Source organism: Phodopus roborovskii, unplaced genomic scaffold, assembly GCF_943737965.1.
Source record: "Phodopus roborovskii unplaced genomic scaffold, PHOROB, whole genome shotgun sequence".
In the NCBI taxonomy this organism is placed as follows: domain Eukaryota; kingdom Metazoa; phylum Chordata; class Mammalia; order Rodentia; family Cricetidae; genus Phodopus; species Phodopus roborovskii.
The window spans coordinates 14,207,236-14,213,934 of NW_026126540.1; the positions used below are offsets into that span (position 1 = coordinate 14,207,236).

At 38.8% G+C, this 6,699-nt stretch overlaps 1 pseudogene; it reads right to left on the reverse strand.

Annotated features, from left to right (window-relative positions):
- Positions 1 to 6,152: 6,152 nt before the first annotated feature.
- LOC127233168 (uncharacterized) lies at positions 6,153 to 6,286 on the reverse strand (annotated as a pseudogene).
- Positions 6,287 to 6,699: the final 413 nt, after the last annotated feature.

The following is a 6,699-nucleotide window of genomic DNA, read 5'->3' on the forward strand; positions in this document are numbered from 1 at the left end:
TTTTTTTTTTAAAAAAAATAAGATTTATAAGGGAAACATACTCAGCAGCCAGAAAAGGGGAACTTATCTTGTAATTCTTTACATTAATTTGGCATAGGCAGCATTTACAAGGATGTCTAGCCCAAAGTAAGTATGCACAGTAAGTATCCTTGATGCTTCTGCTGCTAGGTATGAGGTTATTATGAGGGCCTGATGCTTGTGGAATGACTTCAACACCTAGCATTGCAATTTTTTTTCATTAATTTAGTCTAATATGTTCACATCAAATTGTCAAGCATACTGTCAACTTCTCATTTGACAGCCAATGGAACTGAGGTTTGGAGAAGTTAAACTAATTGAACAGATTCACACGGGAGGTTAGAGGTCAAACTCATATTTATAAGTGTCTTAGGCCTACCATCATTGTGCACTCACTGCACAGCAAATATTTAAGAACCTGGGTATGTAAAAGCCCAGTAATACACAATGCAGAGAGAGAAGCAGATGGAGAGCAACTGAAAATGTTAATAGCTCAAAGCTCCATTTTCTGGGTACACATTCCTGTTTCCTAACATCATTTCTTCCTTAAAGAAAATTAACCAATTCTGTTGGGATGCCAACACTGACAAGCCCTCCAGCTTCAGTTTTGGATCTGAGTGATTTGTTCCCATAAATTGTAAGAAACATTAATACCTTGAGGACGGTCCTGTACATCATCTTTCACAGAACAAATTGAGGTAATATAGTCATGAACAAGAGCTCATTGTAAAGAGAAAGCAGCACGCTTGCCAGCTATTAATATCCTAACTCAGTTTAGAGTGATGATATCCCCTAGGAGCATTGTTAGACACAGGCACAATGTTCCCATAACAACCACAGTTTGCTATGTAATTTGGATATTCCTGAAATTATATTGTAGGATGAAGCACTTCCATCAATTGTTGAGATATATAAAGGTTCACTCTGTGTTATTCATGTCACGAGTTTTCCAGAATTAATGAGGAAGCATGAACTTCTTGGTTTGTTGTTCTCTTATAGTTAAGGGAACATGCTGCAATACAATGAATGGGCATCATTCCAGGGCTATTTCCTATTAAAACGAATTAGCATTGTGCCAAAGCATAGGAAAAACAGTTTATAACACACCAGTGTGGAACTTGTTGAGCTGACAGAAACAGAGGATATGTTTTTTTTTTTAAATGTAACGTTCTGATGTAAAAATACATATTGCCTGTGTTGGCCCCAGGATTACTCTTAAATCAGTCCTGGCAACCCCTCCTGAAGCCTGTCTATTTTCCTCTTGAGCACTGAAAGCATAAACCTTAGGAAGAACATGCCGTCAGTCTTAAAATACTCTTAGTTATGGGCCTCTGGCAACACAATGTTCTCAACCAACTGAAGTATTTTCTGAAATAGCAGCCAAAAGAAAAAAAAAAAAAAAACGAGTTCTGTTGGGACCCAACAAAGATAAGTATGCAAAGTTGGAGCATAATTAGGAGCCAACACTCATTCTGATTCTATTGTGTGCAAAAATTATATGCATATACACAGTGCTAGTCAAGAATGAGAGCTTTCCAGTCAGTCACAAGTGGCACTCTGTAAAGTGATTTTTCAATAAGACTATGTTTTAGAATGACTATGTAGTTGCTATTGCCTACATCATGCTATAAATCACATTAAATAGTACATAGTGATTTTCTGCAGAATGCTAAAGCACCTATGAGCGTGAAAAACAACAAATCCCCCATAGCTGATACAGCCTTTTTTATCATATCTAAGGTATACATAATAGATCACACATTTTAGTTATCGTTTCAAGAATGGCAGCAGCTGTGGAGGCACACGGGAATAGGGAAATGTTAGCAAAGGAGAAACCAGGAGATGAGTTTCTGTGAGTTAACAGGAGTTGTGCAGGTAGAATCACAGGTGTCTTTAATGCAAATGATAATTATTTAGCTTATATTTGGAAAAATTTGTGGTTAGATAAACTTGTTTGGTCTCTAGTTTCTGGGGCTTATTGTTTAACAGGATCCACATTGTTTCTTTTCATTGCTTATCATAAATTCCTTTTCCTTTTGTGTGTTTTGGGCTGGACACTCCCTTCTGACCAGCTGCTTTTTAAATCTGTACCCTCTCTTGATTTCAATATAGAGACAATACCTTTGTGGCCACTCCTAAATTAGACCCTTCTGGTTGGATCAATTTAGTCACTAAATATGTGTAGTACTTTTCCATGTTAGTGGTGTGACCCAACCCTCTGAAGCTGAAAACAAAGCATGGACCCCACTTGACTAACACAAGGGCATGGGTCCTGATAGAAAACAAACAAGATCTGTTATAGTTCATATCAGTTTAGAGTAGAATCTTGTGTCTAGAAAAGCCAAGAGTCTAAAGACACACACTGTCCAATCATGAGAAAGACATATTGACAGAGAATGAACATATTTACTCTCATTGGATAGTGAGTGCAGGAAGAAAAGCACAATGGCCAATGGCCTTTTATAAATATTACCCATGACTCAGAAGAGTTAACAGGGATTCCTTGCTCTGGGTTGACACTGGATGGGGTTCATTTGTCAACAGGTGTTAATGAATTGCCTTGGTTCTGATGTTCTGGATGTTTCTTTAGTTTTCTTTTGTTTTTGTCCTTAGGAGTCATATAGGAGATGTGAAAATGAATTATGTTTCACCAATTCCTGTTCCAATAGAATCAGCATTTGAGATATGAGTTGATGGATATACTTGTTATTTTTATGAGTGCCGAGAGGTGCATTAATAGCTTTTTTCATCACTCTGACAAAATACTAGCAAGAAACTACTCAAAAGTAGAGGCATTTATTTTGATCAATAGCTTCTGAGGTTTCATTTCATCATGGTGGAGGGGGATCTGGCAGATCAGAGCAATTCACATCAGAGTAGACCGGAAGTGAATAAGAAGAACATACAGGAATGTCATGCAAGTCCAAATAAAATCCTCAAGGGCACAAAGCTGTGATCTATTTTCTCCAATTGGACCCCAACTCCTGCCTTTCACTAACTTCCAATAATGACATTACATTATGAATCTGAGAAAAGATTAATCCATTCATTAGCTCAAAGCCTTCATGATTCTTATTAGCTCTAGAAAACACCCTCATAAACACACTAAGAGATGTGCTTATGAATCTAATAGGTACTTCATAATCCAGGCAGATTGAATATTAGAATTCTCCACCATGTTACCAAAGACCAGAAATCTATGCCAGCATTTGTATTAGAACTAGTCACCAGAGTTGTCAACTAATGTGGACTACCACATTGTTCTGCTCATATCTTTTTCCCAAATTATTTGTGTATTGGCCTTTATCAAGGCAGTTTATTACATGGCTGGGGTGGGAGACTCAGTCACTCCAGTTCTGGGGGAACATTGAGGGTTAGGCATTTGTTCCCAGTTCTAAGTAGCTTAAGTTAGGATCTCCAGGTTATGTTGCAGAGTGAGCATGGAGTCCTCAGCTCTCTGGAGGCCGAGGCAGGAGGACAATTTGAGTTTGAGCTTGACCCCAGCTGCATAGTGGATGGAATTGCCTAAGGAGAATGGATATGGAGAGGATTTGAACCCCTCTCTGTTGTTTCTGTGTCCCTGCTTTACCTGCTTTCATCTGGAGGAGAGAATGTTGATTTCAAGAATTTCAGTCTCTCTAACATCCCAAACAGAAAGTCTCTGGTAAGAAACACATTTCTTAGTAAAGCCTCTTATTTCCCAGTTTTCATTCAGATGAACCAACTTCAGCATGAATGTGTTTATGAGACTTGTAAGGATGAGAATCTCTGGAAATTATGTGCCAAACCTACACTCTCCATCTCAGAATCATTTGTACTGTTGCATGAGGTTAGACCAGGCCTTCATCTGCAACCTGCAACCGCTGAGTTCAAACTACAGGTGATGCCATATTTCAAGTCTAGGAGCACTGGCCTTCTCTCACCTTGATTCTGCTAGTTATGAATTCAGAGTCTGCTACTGTTGCGCTCAATCTGCTACCAGCCTTTGTATGCTCTGACAGCAAATGAGAAAACCCACAAGTACTTATTATGAGGGGGTTTGATTTACATACCTGAAAAGTCTAATGTTAGCTTGATCCAGAGGTGTGTTAATGGGATCAAGTTGTCTGTATATGGGATCTCCCTTTTCAGACAGCATTCTAGCTTGATAATGCCATTCTCACTGAGATGGGATAATTGACCACTCTTTTTCATGATTTCATACCAGGGGTTGCCACAAGGAAAGAGTGAGCAGGATTCAGAAGTTAGAAGTGAAGCTGCAGGTGTTACACTTTGAAACATGAATCATGGTCTATAACTTCATGTACTGATTTGTCAGTTTAAACTGACAAATCTATCAAAATTAGAAAGCTCAATACTGACCTTGTGCTGGGAAAAGAATTATAAAGGAATTTAGAAATTAAGGTCTCAATGGCAGTTGTAATATAAAATTAATTCTCTCTCTCTCTCTCTTTTTTTTTTTTTTACAAGTGTCTTAAATGAACTGAGTTAACAAGGGAAATTCACCAGGCCTGTGTTAGGAGCATGAGTTGCTCTGTTGAGTGAAAAACAAAACAAAACAAAACAAAAAAAACACAACAAACACCTTCTTCATCAGAGCACCCAGGCTGGTAAAGATTGAGGAGTAAGAGACAGTCTTTAATTCCCATTAGTACTAGGTGTCCTGTTTATCTCCATTGATTCTCCTGTCTTTGTTGGTCTGAACTGGTTCTGACTTTTTTGTCTTTCATTCTCAACTTTGCTCCCTTTTTTCCTGTTTTTGTTTTTTCGAGACAGGATTTCTCTCTGCGACAGCCCTGGCTGTCCTGGAACTTGCTTTATATATCAGGCTGGCCTCAAACTCAGAGATATGCCTGCTTCTGCCTTGCAAGTATTGAGATTAAAGGTGTGCACCACCACTACCTGGCCTCAGCTTTGTTTCTTAAGTGAGAAGTTCAGGCCTATCTCCCAACATTGAGGCAAGAACATTCATAAATTCTTTTCAAGCCATTTGAAAATTGTCCCAGGCCTCTGCTGGGAAATAAATCCTTATTCTGCATCGCTTACAGTTGTTTTATGTCTTAATCAAACCATGCTGATTAGGTTTCTCTTTTGGTACTCACAGGTGACAAGATTGACTTCAGTTGATATTTTGTTTCAAGTTCCAATCCAGCTGAAAAAGTTTTGTTTCTTACTTCAGCTTCATGATCTCTTCTAATTAGACAACCATGGACCTTTAAGTCAGTCCCTGAAAATCTTTGTGGCCACAAGGAAAAAAGAATGTACTTATTGTCTGGGTCTAGCATATATATCCACAGTGACATTGATTATTGTGAAACTCAATGACTTGATTGAATAATCTTGACTTACAGGCTTCTCTCTGACAATGCTTGAAGGATAGAGGTCACATTGTTTTCCAGCAGTTGAGGATGAGAGAGCAGTGGTGTGTGTGTGTGTGTGTGTGTGTGTGTGTGTGTGTGTGTGTGCTCGCGAGTGTGCATGTGTGTGTGAATGTGTGCATGTGTGTGCATGTATGTGTCTGTGTGTTGTTGGAGTATACGTGTCATTGAAGGGTGACCAAGAGACAATGTGCCTGAAAAGTCTGAACATACTGTACATACTCAGTGGTAGTTGAATGCTTCTGAAAGACGACAATGGAGGGAGGAGACTTCTGACTCCTCAATCCTGTCATCAATGTTTAATTTTGTTTTCTCAATTTGGATGCTATAACTGTACAGTGGATGGTACTCTGGAAATAACAAATTGACAAATACTGTGATGCATGTTTTTTGGAAAGATGTCTGGATGTTATTTGTAAGGTATCTAGGTAGGAAGTAATTAAGCCAGGATTATGGACTGTCTGGGTAATGGTTACAGTTGGCACCAGGAGATCATGAGGCAGAATTCAGTGACACCCATATTTGTGGACAAAGAAGTTGTGACCAAAAAAGAGACTGGGATGCAGTGATAGAGATGGATTAAAAAAAAAAAAAACTGTGTAAGTCTGTGATTTCATTGCATTGGCACACGGACTCCATCTCCTTGGAGAAAACTGAATGTCTGGGTGGTTCCATAGTTTTAAATACATTCATGATGATGTATGGCCTTTAGCAAATAAATGAAAATTATGTTTAAATGTCTTTACTCATTTTCACAATATTCCTTAATACACGCATCAAAACTCATATCAAACACTGAGCTCTGGCTTATAAAAGAGAATTATTGTTAGTTTTTGACACAAGTCTGTAAGTCTTTGTCCATAAGTTAAGCAAAAGTACATATAAATGTTACAAATTTGCTGTTTGTAAAAAGGAAGTAACTTGGCGAACACAACAGGGTGCTATTGTTTGAAAATAACACAACTCTACAGAAAGACTGAGAAAAAGATTCATTCTTAAGAATAACCAGAGGACTTTAGAAGTGGCTCAGTTAAAAGCATGTGTTTTTCTTGCAGAGGATCCCAGTTGGGTTTGTTTCACCCATGTGGCACAGTTCGTAGCCGTCTGTAACTCCAGCTCCAGGTGATCCTATTTTGGCCTCCACAGGCACCCACACACACGTCCATATACTACCCACAGGCGCATGCACACATGCCCACATACCTACACACAGCACACAGGCACCTGCACACACGTCCATACACCTATACACAGGCACACACATACGATGCAGTTTTTAAAAGAAAGATGACCAGAGAAGATC